We start from the raw sequence: 21,973 nt of genomic DNA, 5'->3' as shown, positions 1-21,973 counted from the left end.
ACATACAGCGCTGACAGCAGCTCCGTGACATACAGCACTGACAGCAGCTCCGTGACATACAGCGCTGACAGCAGCTCCGTGACATACAGCGCTGACAGCAGCACCGTGACATACAGCGCTGACAGCAGCTCCGTGACATACAGCGCTGACAGCAGCTCCGTGACATACAGCGCTGACAGCAGCTCCGTGACATACAGCGCTGACAGCAGCTCCGTGACATACAGCGCTGACAGCAGCTCCGTGACATACAGCGCTGACAGCAGCTCCGTGACATACAGCGCTGACAGCAGCTCCGTGACATACAGCGCTGACAGCAGCACCGTAAGCAGCCCCAGGAGGAAGTCAGCACAGCACAGGGATGGTGTGATCCCCTCATAATAAGAACCCCCAGGAGGAAGTCAGCACAGCACAGGGATGGTGGGAGCCCCTCATAATAAGAACCCCCAGGAGGAAGTCAGCACAGCACAGGGATGGTGGGAACCCCTCATAATAAGCAGCCCCAGTAGAAATATGACACCGCTCAACCTCTTCAAAGAGGAGGGTAGGGGCATATAGTACGGTGTGCTTTTTTGGGTCAGGGAAGTGAGCCAAATGAATTAAGAAGGTCTGTGTGCTTGATTCCAAAAATTGTTTATAGACATATACATGGTCTACTGATCACATGTGTTGAATTCCTCCGAGATCCATGCCTCATTCATTTTTAGAAATGTGAGGTAGTTAACACTGTCGTGAGCTAGGCGAGTACGCTTATCGGTCACAATCCCCCCTGCTGCGCTGAACGTCCTTTCGGACAGGACACTGGATGAGGGGCAAGCCAACAGTTCGATTGCAAATTGGGCAAGCTCTGGCCAGAGGTCAAGCCTGCCCACCCAGTAGTCTAGGGGTTCATCACTCCTCAGAGCGTCCACATCGGCCGTTAACCCAATGTAGTCGGACACCTGACGGTCTAGGCGTTCCCTGATGCTGGATCCGGATGACACCTGTCGATGGGTCGGCTGAAAGAATGACCTCATATCCGAAGTCACCAACACATCTTCAAACCGGCCTCTTCTTGCAGGCGCTGTTGGATTGGTACCCGCAAATCCTTCTCTGGGAGTGGGAATTGCTCCTCTGCCAGCGCACGCAAAAGCAGAATGCAGCATTTCTCGAAGCAAGGCCTGGAAGTGCTGCATTCTGACAGCCCTCTGCGACGGCGGTAACATTTCCGCCATTTTGTGTTTGTACCGGGGATCTAAGTACGTTGCCACCCAGTACTGGTCCTTGACCCTCATGCTTTTTATACGGGGGTCCCTATTAAAACACTGGAGCATGAAGGCCCCCATTTGCACTCAAGCGGAAGGTATGTGGTGGTGGTGGTGTTGTTGGTGGTAGTGTCTTTGGGGGTGCACATAGCAGAGAGTGAAGAAGAGGGTGCAGATCGAGAGGATGAGGAGGGTGCAGAAGAATAAGGCTGAGTGAGCCACTCAACCAAGTCTGGTGCGTCCTTTAAAGTAATTGAACGCACCTTCTGCAACTTCCCACTTTGGCTCAAGGCTGTTGCTCCTGCCCTACCCCTACCACCCCTGCGGAAGGGCCTGCCTCTTCCTCTGCCTGTCATTTTTTAAATCACCCTGTGACAAAACTCTTAGTCCCTATACCGCTGAAGGACTGCTGCAGTATAGGGCAGCGGTCAGCAGTAGTGCACGTCAACCCTATGTATTGTGGACCGATAGCGGTCCTTACAGAACAGCAGACTGTACTGCACTCAGGCCTATGTACCGTAGCACCCTATACCAAGTTACCAGTCCTTATAAAAACTTTTGTGGACCAAGCAGGTTGTGTGTTAGTGTTTAGCAGACTGTGCGTCAGTCCCTATACCGCTGAAGGACTGCTGCAGTATAGGGCAGCGGTCAGCAGTAGTGCACGTCAACCCTATGTATTGTGGACCGATAGCAGTCCTTACAGAACAGCAGACTGTACTGCACTCAGGCCTATGTACCGTAGCACCCTATACCAAGTTACCAGTCCTTATAAAAACTTTTGTGGACCAAGCAGGTTGTGTGTTAGTGTTTAGCAGACTGTGCGTCAGTCCCTATACCGCTGAAGGACTGCTGCAGTATAGGGCAGCGGTCAGCAGTAGTGCACGTCAACCCTATGTATTGTGGACCGATAGCGGTCCTTACAGAACAGCAGACTGTAACGCACTCAGGCCTATGTACCGTAGCACCCTATACCAAGTTACCAGTCCTTATAAGAACTTTTGTGGACCAAGCAGGTTGTGTATTAGTGTTTAGCAGACTGTGCGTCAGTCCCTATACCGCTGAAGGACTGCTGCAGTATAGGGCAGCGGTCAGCAGTAGTGCACGTCAACCCTATGTATTGTGGACCGATAGCAGTCCTTACAGAACAGCAGACTGTACTGCACTCAGGCCTATGTACCGTAGCACCCTATACCAAGTTACCAGTCCTTATAAAAACTTTTGTGGACCAAGCAGGTTGTGTGTTAGTGTTTAGCAGACTGTGCGTCAGTCCCTATACCGCTGAAGGACTGCTGCAGTATAGGGCAGCGGTCAGCAGTAGTGCACGTCAACCCTATGTATTGTGGACCGATAGCGGTCCTTACAGAACAGCAGACTGTAACGCACTCAGGCCTATGTACCGTAGCACCCTATACCAAGTTACCAGTCCTTATAAGAACTTTTGTGGACCAAGCAGGTTGTGTATTAGTGTTTAGCAGACTGTGCGTCAGTCCCTATACCGCTGAAGGACTGCTGCAGTATAGGGCAGCGGTCAGCAGTAGTGCACGGCAACCCTATGTATTGTGGACCGATAGCAGTCCTTACAGAACAGCAGACTGTACTGCACTCAGGCCTATGTACCGTAGCACCCTATACCAAGTTACCAGTCCTTATAAAAACTTTTGTGGACCAAGCAGGTTGTGTGTTAGTGTTTAGCAGACTGTGCGTCAGTCCCTATACCGCTGAAGGACTGCTGCAGTATAGGGCAGCGGTCAGCAGTAGTGCACGTCAACCCTATGTATTGTGGACCGATAGCGGTCCTTACAGAACAGCAGACTGTAACGCACTCAGGCCTATGTACCGTAGCACCCTATACCAAGTTACCAGTCCTTATAAGAACTTTTGTGGACCAAGCAGGTTGTGTATTAGTGTTTAGCAGACTGTGCGTCAGTCCCTATACCGCTGAAGGACTGCTGCAGTATAGGGCAGCGGTCAGCAGTAGTGCACGGCAACCCTATGTATTGTGGACCGATAGCGGTCCTTACAGAACAGCAGACTGTACCGCACCCAAGCCTATGTACCGTAGCACCCTAGACAGACCAAGTTACCAGTCCTGATAAAGAGCTTTGTGGAACAAGTGAGTTGTGAATGATTAGCAGACTGCAGCAGAAGGGCAGCAGTCAAGTATAATATTCTTTCTATATTTGGAAGAAAGAATATTATACGTGTACAAGCCTATTACCGTACCACTGATACCAGTCCTGAAAAGAACCTTTGTGGAACTAATAGTAACAGCAAGTCTTTAAAATTATCCTCACTGCCTGACACACTGCTTCCTGCCTGTCCCTATACAAATTGGCAAAAAAGAGTAGGCTGGAACGATTAGCTGGAATAGCTCTTTTGTGGACCTGATAGTAACAGCTAATGATGATGATGATGATGATGATGAAGAAAGACTAATCTGGCTGAGCTGTCCCTAAAATAGCAGCATACAGCGCTCTGTCCCTTTATCTAAACTGACAAAAGAAACTCAGGCTGCTGACCTAACACCTATACCAGTCCTGAAAAGAACTTTTGTGTACCAAATAGCTAGCGTTTTCTCTGTCCCTACTCCACACAGGATCCTTTCCCTACAGTGACAGAAGAAAGAATGTAAAATGGCCACCGGATCGGGTGTATTTATAGGTTAGGGGGAATGTCCAAGTGTCCATGAGCTGTCATGTCTCAATTGGTTGTCCTGTAACACATGATAAACGTGTCACGAAAGGTTAAAGTTCTTGTATACATTAAACACGTAAGTCCGCCGGGGCGAACGACGGAAAAAGGCGTTCGAACCCGCGGACGGCGAAAGTCGGAAATTCGCCGCGAAACGACCGCCGGGCGAAACGTTCGTCCATCACTAGTGAGAATTCATATAATACAATCCAGAGCACTTTAGGTGCTGATAACAGTAATAAATATATGAAAAGAAGGTGGAGATGAATGTATAAAATACGGAGGATTCATCTGTCAATGTGCAGCGATTGCTATGAAGACAGCAGAATATTAATAGTGATTTATAAACAGACGACTCCGAAGTAAAGGGGGAGATGAGAAATCTGAGGCGACTTTCACACTGAAAAATAGCGGCAATTTACCGCCGATCCCCCCATCCCCCCCCCCCCAGTGTGAAAGTGCCCTAAATTGTTCTCTCTTGTAATCCTTTAATGTAATGGGGTGTCCCTTTCCAGTGTTGTAGGGGGGATTGAGGGGATTTGCGCTGGGAGGAGGGGGGCCCCTGTCATGGAGGAAGTCAGGGGGCCCCTGTCAGGAAGTCGGGGGGCCCTGTCATGGAAGAAGTCGGAGCCCCAATCAGGTAGGAAGTCGGGGGGGCCCTGTCATGGAGGAAGCCGGGGGGCCCTGTCATGGAGGAAGCCGGGGGGGCCCTGTCATGGAGGAAGCCGGGGGGGCCCTGTCATGGAGGAAGCCGGGGGGGCCCTGTCATGGAGGAAGCCGGGGAGGGCCCTGTCATGGAGGAAGCCGGGGAGGGCCCTGTCATGGAGGAAGCCGGGGAGGGCCCTGTCAGGGAGGAAGCCGGGGGGGGCCCTGTCAGGGAGGAAGTCCGAGGGCCCCTGTCAGAAGTCGGGGGGCCCCTGTCAGAAGTCGGGGAGGCCCCTGTCAGAAGTCGGGGAGGCCCCTGTCATGGAGGGTATGGGTTGCCCTTATCATGGAGGAAGTTTGGGGTCCCTGTCATGGAGGGTGTCAGGGGCTCCTGTCATGGAGGAAATTGGGGGCCCCTGTCATGGAGGAAGTCGGGGGATTCTGTCAAAGGAAGTTGGTGGGCCCCTGTCATGGAGGGTGTCGGGGGCCCCTGTCGTGGAGGGAGTCGGGGGCCCCTGTCGTGGAGGGAGTCGGGGGCCCCTGTCACGGGGGGTGACGGGGGTCCCCTGTCAGGAAGTAAGTCGGGGGCCCATGTTAGGAAGTAAGTCGGGGGGCCCCTGTCAGGAAGTAAGTCGGGGGGCCCCTGTCAGGAAGTAAGTCGGGGGCCCCTGTCAGGAAGTCGGGAGGAGTCATGGAGGAAGTTAGGGGCCCTGTCATAGAGGAAGTCTGGAGGGTGTCGGGGGGCCCCTGTCATGGAAGAAGTCGGGGGCCCCTCTCAGGGAGGGTGTCGGGGGCCCCTGTCAGGGAGGAAGTCGGGGGCCCCTGTCAGGGAGGAAGTCGGGGGCCCCTGTCAGGGAGGAAGTCGGGGGCCCCTGTCAGGGAGGAAGTCGGGGGCCCCTGTCAGGGAGGAAGTCGGGGGCCCCTGTCAGGGAGGAAGTCGGGGGCCCCTGTCAGGGAGGAAGTCGGGGGCCCCTGTCAGGGAGGAAGTCGGGGGCCCCTGTCATGGAGGAAGTCGGGGGCCCCTGTCATGGAGGAAGTCGGGGGCCCCTGTCATGGAGGAAGTCGGGGGCCCCTGTCATGGAGGAAGTCGGGGGCCGCTGTCATGGAGGAAGTCGGGGGCCGCTGTCATGGAGGAAGTCAGGGGCCGCTGTAATGAGGGGTGTCGGGGGCCCTGTCACAGAGGGGTGTCGGGGGCCCTGTCACAGAGGGTTCAGGGGCCCTTGTCAAGGGGGGTGTCGGGGGTCCCCTGTCACGGAGGGTGTCGGGGGTCCCCTGTCACGGAGGGTGTCGGGGGTCTCCTGTCACGGAGGGTGTCGGGGGCCCCTGTCATGGAGGGTGTCGGGGGCCCCTGTCATGGAGGAAGTTGGTGGGCCCCTGTCATGGAGGGAGTTGGTGGGCCCCTGTCATGGAGGGAGTTGGTGGGCCCCTGTCAGGGAGGGAGTCGGGGGCCCCTGTCACGGAGGGAGTCGGGGGCCCCTGTCACGGAGGGATTCGGGGGCCCCTGTCACGGAGGGTGTCGGGGGCCCCTGTCACGGAGGGTGTCGGGGGCCCCTGTCACGGAGGGTGTCGGGGGCCCCTGTCACGGAGGGTGTCGGGGGCCCCTGTCATAAAGGATGTCAGGGGGGCTGTCACGGAAGGTGTCGGGGGGCCCTGTCACTGTAGGTGTCGGGGACCCCTGTCACGGTGGATATGGGGGCCCCTGTCACGGGGAGTGTCCAGGGACCCTGTCACGGAGGGTGTCGGGGCCCCTGTCACGGAGGGTGTCGGGGGCCCCTGTCACGGAGGGTGTCGGGGGCCCCTGTCATAAAGGATGTCAGGGGGGCTGTCACGGAAGGTGTCGGGGGGCCCTGTCACTGTAGGTGTCGGGGGGCCCTGTCACTGTAGGTGTCGGGGGGCCCTGTCACTGTAGGTGTCGGGGACCCCTGTCACGGTGGATATGGGGGCCCCTGTCACGGAGGGTGTCGGGGCCCCTGTCACGGAGGGTGTCGGGGCCCCTGTCACGGAGGGTGTCGGGGGCCCCTGTCACGGAGGGTGTCGGGGGCCCCTGTCACGGAGGGTGTCGGGGGCCCCTGTCACGGAGGGTGTCGGGGGCCCCTGTCACGGAGGGTATGGAGGGTCACTGCCTGGAATTTCTCTTCCCTCAGACCAGAAAGGAGGGGAGAAAACACTGACAGATCGTTACACAAGCCCCCCACATCCCGACACTGGACCCGCCCCCGTCAGGTGACATCGGTCATATGACACTTACTTTCTCTCCAATAGATGTGCTATGAAGAATGGGGGGATGTAGTCTCCGATTTGTCCTCTGTAGGGCGCTGTGTCCTGTCAAAACAGCTCCGAAAAGCAACACTCCCTCTTCCTGGCACAGCAGCAGCTAAGTGACGCGGCTCGGGCTGCCTGAGCCTTATAATGTTATCCACTCTTCATCTGATTGGAGGACTCGATCGTCATCTGATTGGCCGAGGTGAGCATCTCCATCTCCATGACAACGGGGGACACAGGCTGGTTCCATGTCACTGGGGGGGCAGTCTAGATGTCACAAGGGGGAAAGTCTGTGGGGGGGGGCAAGTCTGGATGTCACCTGGGAGGGGGCAAGTCTGGATGTCACATGGGGGGACATCCAAACTGGCCCCCCCTGGTGGATGTCACCTGGGGGGGGCAAGTCTGGATGTCACATGGGGGACATCCAAACTGGCCCCCCCTGGTGGATGTCACCTGGGGGGAGCAAGTCTGGATGTCACGGGGCCCAAGTCTGGATGTCACCTTGGGGGGCAAGTCTTGTTTTTTTTTTCGGGGGGGGGGGCAAGTCTGGATGTCACCCAGGGCAAGTCTATCATGGGGGGGCAAGTCTGGATGTCTTTTGGGGGGCAAGTCTGGATGTCACCCAGGGCAAGTCTGTCACGGGGGCAGTCTGGATGTCAGGGGGCAAGTCTGGATGTCACCTGGGGGGGCAAGTCTGGATGTCACCTTGGGGGGGCAAGTCTGGATGTCACCCAGGGCAAGTCTGTCACGGGGGGGCAGTCAGGATGTCACATGGGGCAAGTCTGGATGTCAGGGGGCAAGTCTGGATGTCACCTGGGGGAGCAAGTCTGAATGTCACTTGGGGGGACATCCAGACTGCCCCGTGTGACATCCAGACTGCCCCCCCCAGGGGATGTCACCCGGGGGGCAAGTCTGGATGTCACATATGGGGGGCAAGTCTGGAAGTCACCTGGGGGGGCAAGTCTGAATGTCTTTTGGGGGAGGCAAGTCTAGATGTCACCCAGGGCAAGTCTGTCACGGGGGGCAGTCAGGATGTCACATGGGGCAAGTCTGGATGTCACCGGGGGGCAAGTCTGGATGTCACCAGAGGGGGGCAAGTCTGGATGTCACCCAGGGCAAGTCTGTCACGGGAGGCAGTCTGGATGTCACACGGGGCAAGTCTGTCACCGGGGGAGGGCAAGTCTGGATGTCACCGCGGGGGGGCCCAAGTATGGATGTCACCGGGGGGGGCCAAGTCTGGATCTCACCTTGGGGGGGGCAAGTCTGGATGTCACATATGAGGGGGCAAGTCTGGATGTCACATATGAGGGGGCAAGTCTGGATGTCACCTGGGGGGGCAAATCTGGATGTCACCTTGGGGGGGCAAGTCTGTATGTCACACCAGGCAAGTCTGTATGTCACATATGGGGGGGCAAGTCTAGATGTCACATATGGGGGGGCAAGTCTGGATGTCACATATGGGGGGGGCAAGTCTGGATGTCACATATGGGGGGGAAGTCTGGATGTCACCTTGGGGGGGCAAATCTGGATGTCTTTTGGGGGGCAAGTCTGGATGTCACCCAGGGCAAGTCTGTCACGGGGGCAGTCTGGATGTCAGGGGGCAAGTCTGGATGTCACCTGGGGGGGCAAGTCTGGATGTCACATATGGGGGGAAAGTCTGGAAGTCACCTGGGGGGGCAAGTCTGGATGTATTTTGGGGGAGGCAAGTCTGAATGTCACCCAGGGCAAGTCTGTCACGGGGGGCAATCAGGATGTCACATGGGGCAAGTCTGGATGTCACCAGAGAGGGGGTAAGTCTGGATGTCACCCAGGGCAAATCTGTCAGGGGGGGCAGTCTGGATGTCACACGGGGCAAGTCTGTCACCGGGGGAGGGCAAGTCTGGATGTCACATATGGGGGGGCAAGTCTGGATGTCACCCAGGGCAAGTCTGTCACGGGGGGTGCAAGTCTGGATGTCTTTTGGGGGGGCAAGTCTGGATGTCACCCAGGGCAAGTCTGTCACGGGAGGCAAGTCTGGATGTCACCTTGGGGGGCAAGTCTGGATGTCACCTGGGGGGTCATCCAGACTGCCCCGTGTGACATCCAGACTGGCCCTCCTGGTGGCAAGTCTAGATGTCACCCAGGGCAAGTATGTCACGGGGGGCAGTCTGGATGTCACACGGGGCAAGTCTGTCACCGGGGGAGGGCAAGTCTGGATGTCACCTGTGAGGGGGCAAGTCTGGATGTCACATGGGGGTGAAATCTTAATGTCACATATGGGGGGCAAGTCTGGATGTCGCCCAGGGCAAGTCTGCCACGGGGGGCAAGTCTGCCACGGGGGGCAAGTCTGTATGTCAGATATGGGGGGAGGTCTAGATGTCACATATGGGGGGGAAGTCTAAATGTCACGTATGGGGGGGCACAAGTCTGGATGTCACATATGGGGGGGCAAGTCTGGATGTCACATATGGGGGGGAAGTCTGGATGTCACCTTGGGGGGGCAAGTCTGGGTGTCTTTTGGGGGGGGCAAGTCTGGATGTCACCCAGGGCAAGTCTGTCACGGGGGGGCAAGTCTGGATGTCTTTTGGGGGGCAAGTCTGGATGTCACCCAGGGCAAGTCTGTCACGGGGGCGGTCAGGATGTCACATGGGGCAAGTCTGGATGTCAGGGGGCAAGTCTGGATGTCACCTGGGGGGGCAAGTCTGGATGTCACCTGGGGGGGCAAGTCTGGATGTCACCTGGGGGGACATCCAGACTGCCCCGTGTGACATCCAGACTGGCCCCCCCTGGTGGATGTCACCTGGGTGGGCAAGTCTGGATGTCTTTTGGGGGAGGCAAGTCTGGATGTCACCCAAGGCAAGTCTGTCACGGGGGGCAGTCAGGATGTCACATGGGGCAAGTCTAGATGTCACCGGGGGGCAAGTCTGGATGTCACCCAGGGCAAGTATGTCAGGGGGGGCAGTCTGGATGTCACACGGGGCAAGTCTGTCACCGGGGGAGGGCAAGTCTGGATGTCACCTGGGAGGGGGCAAGTCTGGATGTCACATGGGGGTGAAATCTTAATGTCACATATGGGGGGCAAGTCTGGATGTCGCCCAGGGCAAGTCTGTCATGGGGGGGCAAGTCTGGATGTCGCCCAGGGCAAGTCTGTCACGGGGGGGCGCAAGTCTGGATGTCACCGGGGGGGGGCGCAAGTCTGGATGTCACAGGGGGCAAGTCTGGATGTCACAGCAGGGGGGGCAAGTCTGAATGTCACCCTGAGCAAGTCTATCACTGGGGGGGGGCAGTCTAGATGTCACATATGGGGGGCAAGTCTGGATGTCACATATGGGGGAGTGGCAAGCCTGGATGTCACATATGGGGGAGTGGCAAGTCTGGATGTCACCTGGGAGGGCAATTCTGGATGTCACCTGGGAGGGCAAGTCTGGAGTTCACCTGGAGGGGCAAGTCTGGATGTCACCTGGGATGGGACATGTCTGAATGTCATCCAGGGCAAGTCTGTCACAGGGGGGCATTCTGGATGTCTCACCGGGGGCAAGTCTTGATATCACAGCAGGGGGGCAAGTCTGGATGTCACCCAGGGCAAGTCTGTCACAGAGGGGCAGTCTGGATGTCACACGGGGCAAGTCTGTATGTCACATATGGGGGGGCAAGTCTGGATGTCACATATGGGGGGGCAAGTCTGGATGTCACATATGGGGGGGGAAGTTTGGATGTCACTTTGGGGGGGCAAGTCTGGATGTCACATATGGGGGGGGCAAGTCTGGATGTCACATATGGGGGGGACGTTTGGATGTCACCTTAGGGGGGGCAAGTCTGGATGTCTTTTGGGGAGGCAAGTCTGGATGTCACCCAGGGCAAGTCTGTCACGGGGAGGGCAAGTCTGGATGTCACCTGGGAGGGAGCAAGTCTGGATGCCACATGGGAGTGAAATCTTAATGTCACATATGGGGGGGCAAGTCTGGATGTCGCCCAGGGCAAGTCTGTCATGGGGGGCAAGTCTGGATGTCGCCCAGGGCAAGTCTGTCACGGGGGGCGCAAGTCTGGATGTCACAGGGGGGCAAGTCTGGATGTCACAGCAGGGGGGGCAAGTCTGAATGTCACCCAGGGCAAGTTTATCACTGGGGGGGGGGGCAGTCTGGATGTCAGATATGGGGGGGCAAGTCTGGATGTCACATATGGGGGAGTGGCAAGTCTGGATGTCACGGGGAGGAAGTCTGGATGTCACCTGGAGGGGCAAGTCTGGATGTCACCTGGGAGGGGGCATGTCTGAATGTCATCCAGGGCAAGTCTGTCACAGGGGGGCATTCTGGATGTCTCACCGGGGGGCAAGTCTTGATGTCACAGCAGGGGGGTAAGTCTGGATGTCACCCAGGGCAAGTCTGTCACAGAGGGGCAGTCTGGATGTCACACGGGGCAAGTCTGGATGTCACACGGGGCAAGTCTGGATGTCACACAGGGCAAGTCTGTCACCTAGTGGGGGCCAGTCTGGATGTCACCTGGTGGGGGCCAGTCTGGATGTCACGGGGGGGCCAGTCTGGATGTCCCACGGGGCAAGGATGTCACCTGGTGGGGGCAAGTCTGTATGTCACATATGGGGGGGCGGCAAGTCTGGATGTCTCACGGGGCAAGTCTGTGACGGGGGGGAAAGTCTGGATGTTACAAGGGGGGGCAGGTCTGGATGTCTCACGGGGTAAGTCTGTCACAGGGGGCAAGTCTGTATGTCACACCTGGCAAGTCTGTGTGCCACATATGGGGGGCAAGTCTGGATGTCACATATGGGGGGGTAAAGTCTGGATGTCACATATGGGGGGGCAAAGTCTGGATGTCACATATGGGGGGGGCAAGTCTGGATGTCACATATGGGGGGGGGCAAGTCTGGATGTCACATATGGGGGGGAAGTCTGGATGTCACATATGGGGGGCAAGTCTGGATGTCACATATGGGGGGGCAAGTCTGGATGTCACATATGGGGGGGCAAGTCTGGATGTCACACATGGGGGGGCAAGTCTGGATGTCACATATGGGGGGGCAAGTCTGGATGTCACATATGGGGGGCGGCAAGTCTGGATGTCACATATGGGGGGCGGCAAGTCTGGATGTCACAAAGGGGGGGCGGAAAGTCTGGATGTCTTTTGGGGGAGGCAAGTCTAGATGTCACCCAGGGCAAGTCTGTCACGGGGGGCAGTCAGGATGTCACATGGGGCAAGTATGGATGTCACCGGGGGGCAAGTCTGGATGTCACCAGAGGGGGGGCAGTCTGGATGTCACATGGGCAAGTCTGTCACCGGGGGAGGGCAAGTCTGGATGTCACATATGGGGGGGCAAGTCTTGATGTCACCTTGGGGGGGCAAGTCTGGATGTCTCCCAGAGCAAGTCTGTCACGGAGGGGGGGGGGTGCAAGTCTGGATGTCTTTTGGGGGAGCAAGTCTGGATGTCACCCAGGGCAAGTCTGTCATGGGGGGCAGTCAAGATGTCACATGGGGCAAGTCTGGATGTCACCTGGGGGGGCAAGTCTGGATGTCACCTGGGGGGACATCCAGACTGCCCCGTGTGACATCCAGACTGGCCCCCTGGTGGATGTCACATATGAGGGGGCAAGTCTGGATGTCACATATGAGGGGGCAAGTCTGGATGTCACCTTGGGGGGGGGGCAAGTCTGTATGTCACATATGGGGGTGCAAGTCTAGATGTCACATATGGGGGAGCGCAAGTCTGGATGTCACATATGGGGGGGCAAGTCTGGATGTCACATATGGGTGGAAGTCTGGATGTCACCTTGGGGGGGCAAGTCTGCCTGTCTTTTGGGGGGGAAAGTCTGGATGTCACCCAGGGCAAGTCTGTCACGGGGGGCGGTCAGGATGTCACATGGGGCAAGTCTGGATGTCACCTGGGTGGGCAAGTCTGGATATCACCTGGGGGGACTTCCAGACTGCCTTGTGTGACATCCAGACTGGCCCCCCTGGTGGATGTCACCTGGGGGGGCAAGTCTGGATGTCACATATGGGGGAAAGTCTGGAAGTCACCTGGGGGGGCAAGTCTGGATGTCTTTTGGGGGAGGCAAGTCTGGATGTCACCCAAGGCAAGTCTGTCACGGGGGGGCAGTCAGGATGTCACATGGGGCAAGTCTAGATGTCACCGGGGGGCAAGTCTGGATGTCACCGGAGGGGCGGCAAGTCTGGATGTCACCCAGAGCAAGTATGTCATGGGGGGCAGTCTGGATGTCACACAGGGCAAGTCTGTCACCGGGGGAGGGCAAGTCTGGATGTCACCTGGGAGGGGGCAAGTTTGGATGTCACATGGGGGGGAAATCTTAATGTCACATATGGGGGGGCAAGTCTGGATGTCGCCTAGGGCAAGTCTGTCACGGGGGGGCAAGTCTGGATGTCGCCCAGGGCAAGTCTGTCACGGGGGGGCAAGTCTGGATGTCGCCCAGGGCAAGTCTGTCAGGGGGGGCGCAATTCTGGATGTCACCGGGGGGTCGCAAGTCTGAATGTCACCGGGGGGCGCAAGTCTGGATGTCACAGCAGGGGGGGCAAGTCTGAATGTCACCCTGGGCAAGTCTATCACTGGGGGGGCAGTCTGGATGTCACAGGGGGCAATCCAGATGTCACATATGGGGGGGCAAGTCTGGATGTCACATATGGGGGAGTGGCAAGTCTGGATGTCACCTGGAGGGGCAAGTCTGGATGTCACCTGGAGGGGCAAGTCTGGATGTCACCTGGAGGGGCAAGTCTGGAGGTCACCTGGAGGGGCAAGTCTGGATGTCACCTGGGATGGGACATGTCTGAATGTCATCCAGGGCAAGTCTGTCACAGGGGGGCATTCTGGATGTCTCACCGGGGGGGCAAGTCTTGATGTCACAGCAGGGGGGCAAGTCTGGATGTCACCCAGGGCAAGTCTGTCACAGAGGGGCAGTCTGGATGTCACACGGGGCAAGTCTGGATGCCACCGGGGGAAGGGCAAGTCTGGATGTCACCGGGGGGAAGGGCAAGTCTGGATGTCACCAGGGGAAAGGGCAAGTCTGGATGTCACCGGGGGAAGGGCAAGTCTGGATGTCACCGGGGGGAGGGCAAGTCTGGATGTCACCGGGGGGAGGGCAAGTCTGGATGTCACTGGGGGGGCATTCTGGATGTCACTGGGGGGGCATTCTGGATGTCACCGGGGGGGCCACTCTGGATGTCACATGGGGGCAGTCTGGATGTCACACAGGGCAAGTCTGTCACAGGGGGGGCAAGTCTGGATGTCACCTGGTGGGGGCCAGTCTGGATGTCACGGGGGGCCAGTCTGGATGTCACACGGGGCAAGGATGTCACCTGGTGGGGGCAAGTCTGTATGTCACATATGGGGGGGCGGCAAGTCTGGATGTTACAGAGGGGGGGCAAGTCTGGATGTCACAGAGGGGGGCAAGTCTGGATGTAACAAGGGGGGGCAAGTCTGGATGTCTCACGGGACAAGTCTGTCACGGGGGGGCAAGTCTGGATGTCACAGAGGGGGGGCAAGTCTGGATGTTACAAGGGGGGGCAGGTCTGGATGTCTCACGGGGTAAGTCTGTCACGGGGGGCAAGTCTGTATGTCACACAGGGCAAGTCTGTATGTCACATATGGGGGGGCAAGTCTGGATGTCACATATGGGGGGGCAAGTCTGGATGTCACATATGGGGGGGGCAAGTCTGGATGTCACATATGGAGGGGCAAGTCTGGATGTCACATATGGGGTGGGCAAGTCTGGATGTCACATATGGGGGGGCAAGTCTGGATGTCACAAATGGGGGGGGGCAAGTCTAGATGTCACATATGGGGGGCAATTCTGGATGTCACATATGGGGGGGCAAGTCTGGATGTCACATATGGGGGGGCAAGTCTGGATGTCACATATGGGGGGGCAAGTCTGGATGTCACATATGGGGGGGGAAGTCTGGATGTCACATATGGGGGCGGCAAGTCTGGATGTCACATATGGGGGGGCAAGTCTGGATGTCACATATGGGGGCGGCAAGTCTGGATGTCACATATGGGGGGGCAAGTCTAGATGTCACATATGGGGGGGCAAGTCTGGATGTCACATATGGGGGGGAAGTCTGGATGTCACAGGGGGGGTGGCAAGTCTGGATGTCACAGAGGAGGGGGGCAAGTCTGGATGTTACAAGGGGGGCAAGTCTGGATGTCTCACGGGACAAGTCTGTCACGGGGGGGGCAGTCTGGATGTCACAAGGGGAGGCAGTCTGAATGTCACACGGGGCAAATCTGGATGTCACATGGGGCAAGTCTGTCACAGGGGGGGCAGTCTGGATGTCACAAGGGGGGCAGTCTGGATGTCACATATGGGGGGGGCAAGTCTGGATGTCACATATGGGGGGCAAGTCTGGATGTCACATATGGGGGGGAAGTCTGGATGTCACATATGGGGGGCAGGGCAAGTCTGGATGTCACATATGGGGGGCCAGGGCAAGGCAAGTCTGGATATCACATATAGAGGGGGGAAGGCAAGTCTGGGTGTCACATATGGGGGGGCAGGCAAGTCTGGATGTCACATATGGGGGGAGGGGGCAGGCAAGTCTGGATGTCACATATCTGGATGTCACATATGGGGGGGCAGGCAAGCAAGTCTGGATGTCACATATGGGGGGGCAGGCAAGTCTGGATGTCACATATGTAGGGCAGGCAAGTCTGGATGTCACATATGGGGGGGGGGGTGGCAGGCAAGTCTGGATGTCACATATGGGGGGTCAGGCAAGTCTGGATATCACATATGGGGGAGTAGGCAAGTCTGGATCTCACATATGCGGGGGGTGTAGGCATGTCTGGATGTCGCATATGGGGGGGCAGGTAAGTCTGGATGTCACATATGGGGGGGCAGGCAAGTCTGGATGTCACATATGGGGGGGTGGCAGGCAAGTCTGGATGTCACATATGGGGGGGGGTGGCAGGCAAGTCTGGATGTCACATATGGGGGTGGGGGTGGCAGGCAAGTCTGGATATCACATATGGGGGGGTAGGCAAGTCTGGATGTCACATATGGGGGGGCAGGCAAGTCTGGATGTCACATATGGGGGGGGGCAGGCAAGTCTGGATGTCACATATGGGGGGGCAGGCAAGTCTGGATGTCACATATGGGGGGCAGGCAAGTCTGGATGTCACATATGGGGGGGGCAGGCAAGTCTGGATGTCACATATGGGGGGGGGGGGTGGCAGGCAAGTCTGGATGTCACATATGGGGGGGGGTGGCAGGCAAGTCTGGATGTCACATATGGGGGGGCAGGCAAGTCTGGATGTCACATATGGGGGGGTGGCAGGCAAGTCTGGATGTCACATATGGGGGGGGCAAGTCTGGATGTCATATATGGGGGGGCGGGCAAGTCTGGATGTCACATATGGGGGGGCAGGCAAGTCTGGATGTCACATATGGGGGGGCAGGCAAGTCTGGATGTCACATATGGGGGGGGGCAGGCAAGTCTGGATGTCACATATCATATGGGGGGGCAGGCAAGTCTGGATGTCACATATGGGGGGCAGGCAAGTCTGGATGTCACATATGGGGGGCAGGCAAGTCTGGATGTCACATATGGGGGGGCAGGCAAGTCTGGATGTCACATATGGGGGACAGGCAAGTCTGGATGTCACATATGTGATGGGGGGCAGGCAAGTCTGGATGTCACATATGAGGGGGCGGGGCAGGCAAGTCTGGATGTCACATATGGGGGGGCAGGCAAGTCTGGATGTCACATATGGGGGGGGGGTAGGCAAGTCTGTATGTCACATATGGTGGGGTAGGCAAGTCTGGATGTCACATATGGGTGGTGGGAGGCAAGTCTGGATGTCACATATGGGTGGGGGGGAGTCTGGATGTCACATATGGGTGGGGGGGCAGGCAAGTGTGGATGTCACATATGGGGGGGCAGGCAAGTCTGGATGTCACATATGGGGGGGCAGGCAAGTCTGGATGTCACATATGGGGGGACAGGCAAGTCTGGATGTCACATATGGGATGGGGGGGCAGGCAAGTCTGGATGTCACATATGAGGGGGCGGGGCAGGCAAGTCTGGATGTCACATATGGGGGTGCAGGCAAGTCTGGATGTCACATATGGGGGGGGTAGGCAAGTCTGGATGTCACATATGGTGGGGTAGGCAAGTCTGGATGTCACATATGGTGGGGTAGGCAAGTCTGGATGTCACATATGGGTGGGGGGAGGCAAGTCTGGATGTCACATATGGGTGGGGGGGCAAGTCTGGATGTCACATATGGGTGGGGGGAGGCAAGTCTGGATGTCACATATGGGGGGCAGGCAAGTCTGGATGTCACATATGGGGGGGAGGCAAGTCTGGATGTCACATATGGGTGGGGCAAGTCTGGATGTCACATATGGGGGGGCAAGTCTGGATGTCACATATGGGGGGGGCAGGCAAGTCTGGATGTCACATATGGGGGGCAGGCAAGTCTGGATGTCACATATGGGGGGCAGGCAAGTCTGGATGTCACATATGGGGGGGCAGGCAAGTCTGGATGTCACATATGGGGGGGCAGGCAAGTCTGGATGTCACATATGGGGGGGGAGGGAAGTCTGGATTTCACATATGGGGGGGGCAGGCAAGTCTGGATGTCACATATGGGGCAGGCAAGCCTGGATGTCACATATGGGGGGCAAGTCTGGATGTCACATATGGGGGGGGGGCAGGCAAGTCTGGATGTCACATATGGGGGGGGGCAAGTCTGGATGTCACATATGGGGGGTAGGCAAGTCTGGATGTCACATATGGGGGGGGTAGGCAAGTCTGGATGTCACATATGGGGGGGCAGGCAAGTCTGGATGTCACATATGGGGGGCACAGGCAAGTATGGATGTCACATATGGGGGGGCAGGCAAGTCTGGATGTCAGGGGGCAAGTCTGGATGTCACCTGGGGGGGGGCAAGTCTGGATGTCACCTGGGGGGACATCCAGACTGCCCCGTGTGACATCCAGACTGGCCCCCCTGGTGGATGTCACCTGGGGGGGCAGGTTTGGATGTCACATATGAGGGGGCAAGTCTGGATGTCACCTTGGGGGGCAAGTCTGGATGTCACCCAGGGCAAGTCTGTCACGGGGGGGCAGTCAGGATGTCACATGGGGCAAGTCTGGATGTCACCGGAGGAGGGGCAGTCTGGATGTCACACGGGGCAAGTCTGTCACCGGGGAGGGCAAGTCTGGATGTCACCTGGGAGGTGGCAAGTCTGGATGTCACATGGGGTGAAATCTTAATGTCACATATGGGGGGCAAGTCTGGATGTCGCCCAGGGCAAGTCTGTCACGGGGGGGCAAGTCTGGATGTCGCCCAGGGCAAGTCTGTCACGGGGGGGCGCAAGTCTGGATGTCACCGGGGGAGGGCAAGTCTGGATGTCACAGGGGGCAAGTCTGGATGTCACAGCAGGGGGGGCAAGTCTGAATGTCACCCAGGGCATGTCTGTCACGGGGGGCAGTCTGGACGTCTCACGGGGGGTGGCAAGTCTGGACGTCTCACGGGGGGATGGCAAGTCTGGACGTCGCATATGGGGGGTGGCAAGTCTGGATGTCACATATGGGGGCGGTGGCAAGTCTGGATGTCACATATGGGGGCGGTGGCAAGTCTAGATGTCACCCAGGGGGGTGGCAAGTCTGGATGTCACCCAGGGCATGTATGTCACGGGGGGGTGGCAAGTCTGGATGTCACGGGGGTGGCAAGTCTTACTGCACTTCCGCGGACACAGGCTGGGACGCTGGCTGCACTACCGCGGACACAGGCTGGGACGCTGGCTGCACTACCGCGGACACTGGCTGGCTGAATCTGACGGGCATTGGTGAGGCTGTATTGATCTCCTGCACCATGTCCCCAGTCTCTGACCATCTCCTGTATAAAAATATTTTTGAAAACAGTCACTTTTCGGTATCGGTGTTATTCAGTTTTCGCGATCAAAGAAGATTTATTTTCGGTATCAGTTTCGGCACCAAAAAACCCATTCCGTGCATCCTTACCTATTTTCACGGCATGCATTACTGGAGGGGATACCTATTTTAAATGCTTTCATTACAACAAGAGGGATGCCTATTTTCATGGCCTGTGATCTTATAAGAGGGGATACAGAATTTCACGACCTGCATTAGTACTATTGTGGGAGGAAACAAACTTAACCCCCCAACTGTCATAGAGGGGAAAAAGGAAACTGGTAGCAGTTATTATTGTCATTAGTTGGGGGTGACGTGTATTAGTGACAGGGGCTCAGTCTGGTGTTTCAGTTGGACGGGGGTCAGTCTGAGGTGTCAGTAGTTTGTTATGGGGGTGTCAGTCTAGGGGGTGGTGATCTATCTGTCTGTGTAGCCAGCGGTTGGGGTAATTCCTAGTTTTTAGTGGTTTGGAGTAGGTAGGTTTCCTCACTCCTCAGTGTACTTATTATATTTCAATTAAACTATCTTTTACAAACTTTGTGACCGGGTTCACACTATTGCGAATTGGATGAGGGTTTCCACCGCATCTGATGCGCATAGCAGGAGATTGTGGCCGACTCTCTATGGAGCCGCTTCACACATCTCTGCAGTCTCCAGTGTGAATTGCGCATCTTTTGGTTCCTTTCAGGTCTGAATTCAGCCAAAATTGGACCTGAAACATTGAATGGAGACGCACCGGACTCCTGCTGTGAGCCGCTGCATTCCCCATGTGAGCCCAGCCAGTTCTAAATGGAAATTTAAATCCCTGGCCCACCCATTTTTTAGTTAACCAACGTTAGAGGTATGTTACCATGTATTTCTAAATTTGTCAGTTTCTGACTCTTCAATGTTTTTTTCTTTTTCAGCTTCCCCCATCTGTTTTGGCTGTCACCATGCAGATCTGCAATTTTCTCATCCGCCTGTGATTGGCCGTGTACTTTTGGAGTGGAAACATATATACCAGTTCTTTATGCACCTCACCTTTACATTTTTCCAATCTTGTATCGTCCGTCAGCATAAATGGTTTCTACAATCAAGCTGACCTGGTCCACCCTTCCTTTCCTAATCCTAGCTATTCTTTGTTAGGGATATTGGGGCCCAATTTTTTTTTTTTTGGTAAACGTGGTTAAATACTTAAATGGACTATTGTATAGTTTGAGTCTTGCTGTGTGAGATTGTGTCGGGTATTTATTTGCTTTTGTTTTCATGCCACATTTTTTGAATAAAATTCACTGTTTTTAAAAGTTTCAAAATAATATGCTTTTAACATCCAATAAAATAGTCAGTGCCTTTTGTTGCTCATACTCTTGTCTTGTTGCTTATTTCCTTAACTTTTTGTCTTTCAGTTTGTTGTTTGTTTTTGACCTCCCAGAAGGTTTTACCCCCTTTATGACCATAATATTGTTTGCTATCCAGCACTGTGCTACTTTCACACTGGGGGCGTCGGCGGTAAAGGGCCACTTTACCATTGTTTTTGCGGCGCTATTTGGCCACTAGCAGGGCGCTTTTAACCTCCGCCAGCAGCCGAAAAAGCACTTTGTCGGCGGTTCGGAGACGCTGCCCATTGATTTCCAATGGGCAAGGGCGCTGTAGGAGCGGTGTATACACTGCTCCTACAGCGCCTCAAAGATGCGGGTAGCAGGACTTTTTTTTTTTTTTTTTTACCGTTCTGCCAGCGCACCGATCCATGAGTTAGATTAGAAGGGATGGAGGCCCAGAGACATGTCCAGGGTACACTGAGGATACATGGGATAGATTAGATGGGATGGATGTCCAGGGAAAACAGAGGAGGCCTCCATCGCTACTAATCTATCCCATGTATCCTCTGTGTACTCTGGACATGTCTCTGGGCCTCCATCCCTTCTAATCTTACAGGGGGAACTCTGCGAACCCTGATGTACAGGGCAATGCTGCAGACCCTGATGTAAGTGGGAGAAGGGGGTCCCTGACCTCAGAGGGGTGAAAGGGGGTCCCTGTCCTCCAGAGGGGTGAAAGGGGGTCCCTGTCCTCCAGAGGGGTGAAAGGGGGCCCCTGTCCTCAGAGGGGTGAAAGGGGGCCCCTGTCCTCAGAGGGGTGAAAGGGGGCCCCTGTCCTCAGAGGGGTGAAAGGGGGCCCCTGTCCTCGGGGAAGATGGAGTAGGATATGGGATGGTCTCACCATGACATGCAGGTCCCTCATTTATGGCCGTCTGGGATACCCTCCAGCAGCACGGATGGGTGATCAGCATATCCCCAGGGAGCACAGCTACGGCTTGACAATCTGGCAGCAATTGATGGGTACAGTGGCTGCGTTTGATGGCACAGTGGCGGCAATTTATGGGCACAGTGGTTGCGTTTGGGCGCAGTGAAGCAGCATTTTCTGGGCACAGTGAGGCGGCATTTGCTGAGCACAGTGAGGCATTTTCTGGGTGCAGTGAGTTTGATGGGCACAGTTATGTTGCATTTTCTGGGCGCAGTGAGGTGTTTGGGCACAGTGAGGCGTCATTTTTTGAGCCTAATGATCCGTTTTCTGGGCGCAGTTCGGCTGTGTTTTCTGCTGGGCACAGTGGCAGCGTATTTATTGGCAGAACAATGTACTATGCATGGGGGCCTGTCCCCCTCTCCAAGCTCCTCTCTATCTCCCCCTCCCTCCAACTCTCCGCCTCCACCTGCCCCCTCGCGTCCATAATTTTTCTGGACCCTTGGCATGCATAAGATTCGTGCAATTCGCAGAGTGAGAGCATATTTCTCGACCAGCTCCCGTGCATGCGCGATCAAGGGCTATGAAATCGCGCATGCGCAGGAAAGCCCCGCCGTCAGCTTGTGTAGCACGATTAGCTCCCGCGCATGTGCTGTTAATAGCAGTGAAGTGGCGCATGCGCAGTAAAGCCCCACCGTCAGCTGTTTCAGTGACGGAGCTGCACCGGAAGTGACGGGGTTTGCTTTCTGCATGAGTCGCAGAAAATTTTACTACACCGGCCCCTACCCTCATTCTTGCCTAGGCCAGATTAACATGTTTTATTGCTCCAGCCTTTTGGGGTGTCTGCATAAGGCTGGATTCACATCTATGCATTTTTTGTGCATTTTGCAGATTTGCACTACAGTCCATTTAACATGGTTTCCTATGGAACATGTTCTGTACAGCAAATCTGAAGAATGCAAAAATCACTAAAACTACATAGGTGTGAATCCAGCCTTAGATATCCTGGGAGGCATCGGCATTCATAGAGGAGCAAG

The 21,973-nt window shown here is 56.2% G+C and overlaps 1 long non-coding RNA gene across 1 annotated transcript; it reads left to right on the top strand.

The window, feature by feature from the left end:
• Window positions 1-6,813: 6,813 nt before the first annotated feature.
• Window positions 6,814-20,060, top strand: LOC143942404 (uncharacterized). Its single transcript, XR_013264767.1, has 2 exons — window positions 6,814-7,041; window positions 19,625-20,060. It is a non-coding gene; the product is annotated as an uncharacterized LOC143942404 (long non-coding RNA).
• Window positions 20,061-21,973: the final 1,913 nt, after the last annotated feature.

This window comes from Lithobates pipiens, unplaced genomic scaffold (assembly GCF_037356315.1).
Source record: "Lithobates pipiens isolate NorthernLeopardFrog02 unplaced genomic scaffold, aLitPip1_a1.2 Scaffold_10, whole genome shotgun sequence".
In the NCBI taxonomy this organism is placed as follows: domain Eukaryota; kingdom Metazoa; phylum Chordata; class Amphibia; order Anura; family Ranidae; genus Lithobates; species Lithobates pipiens.
The sequence above is the reverse complement of the archived record's forward strand: the minus strand, read 5'-3'. Positions and strand labels throughout refer to the sequence as shown.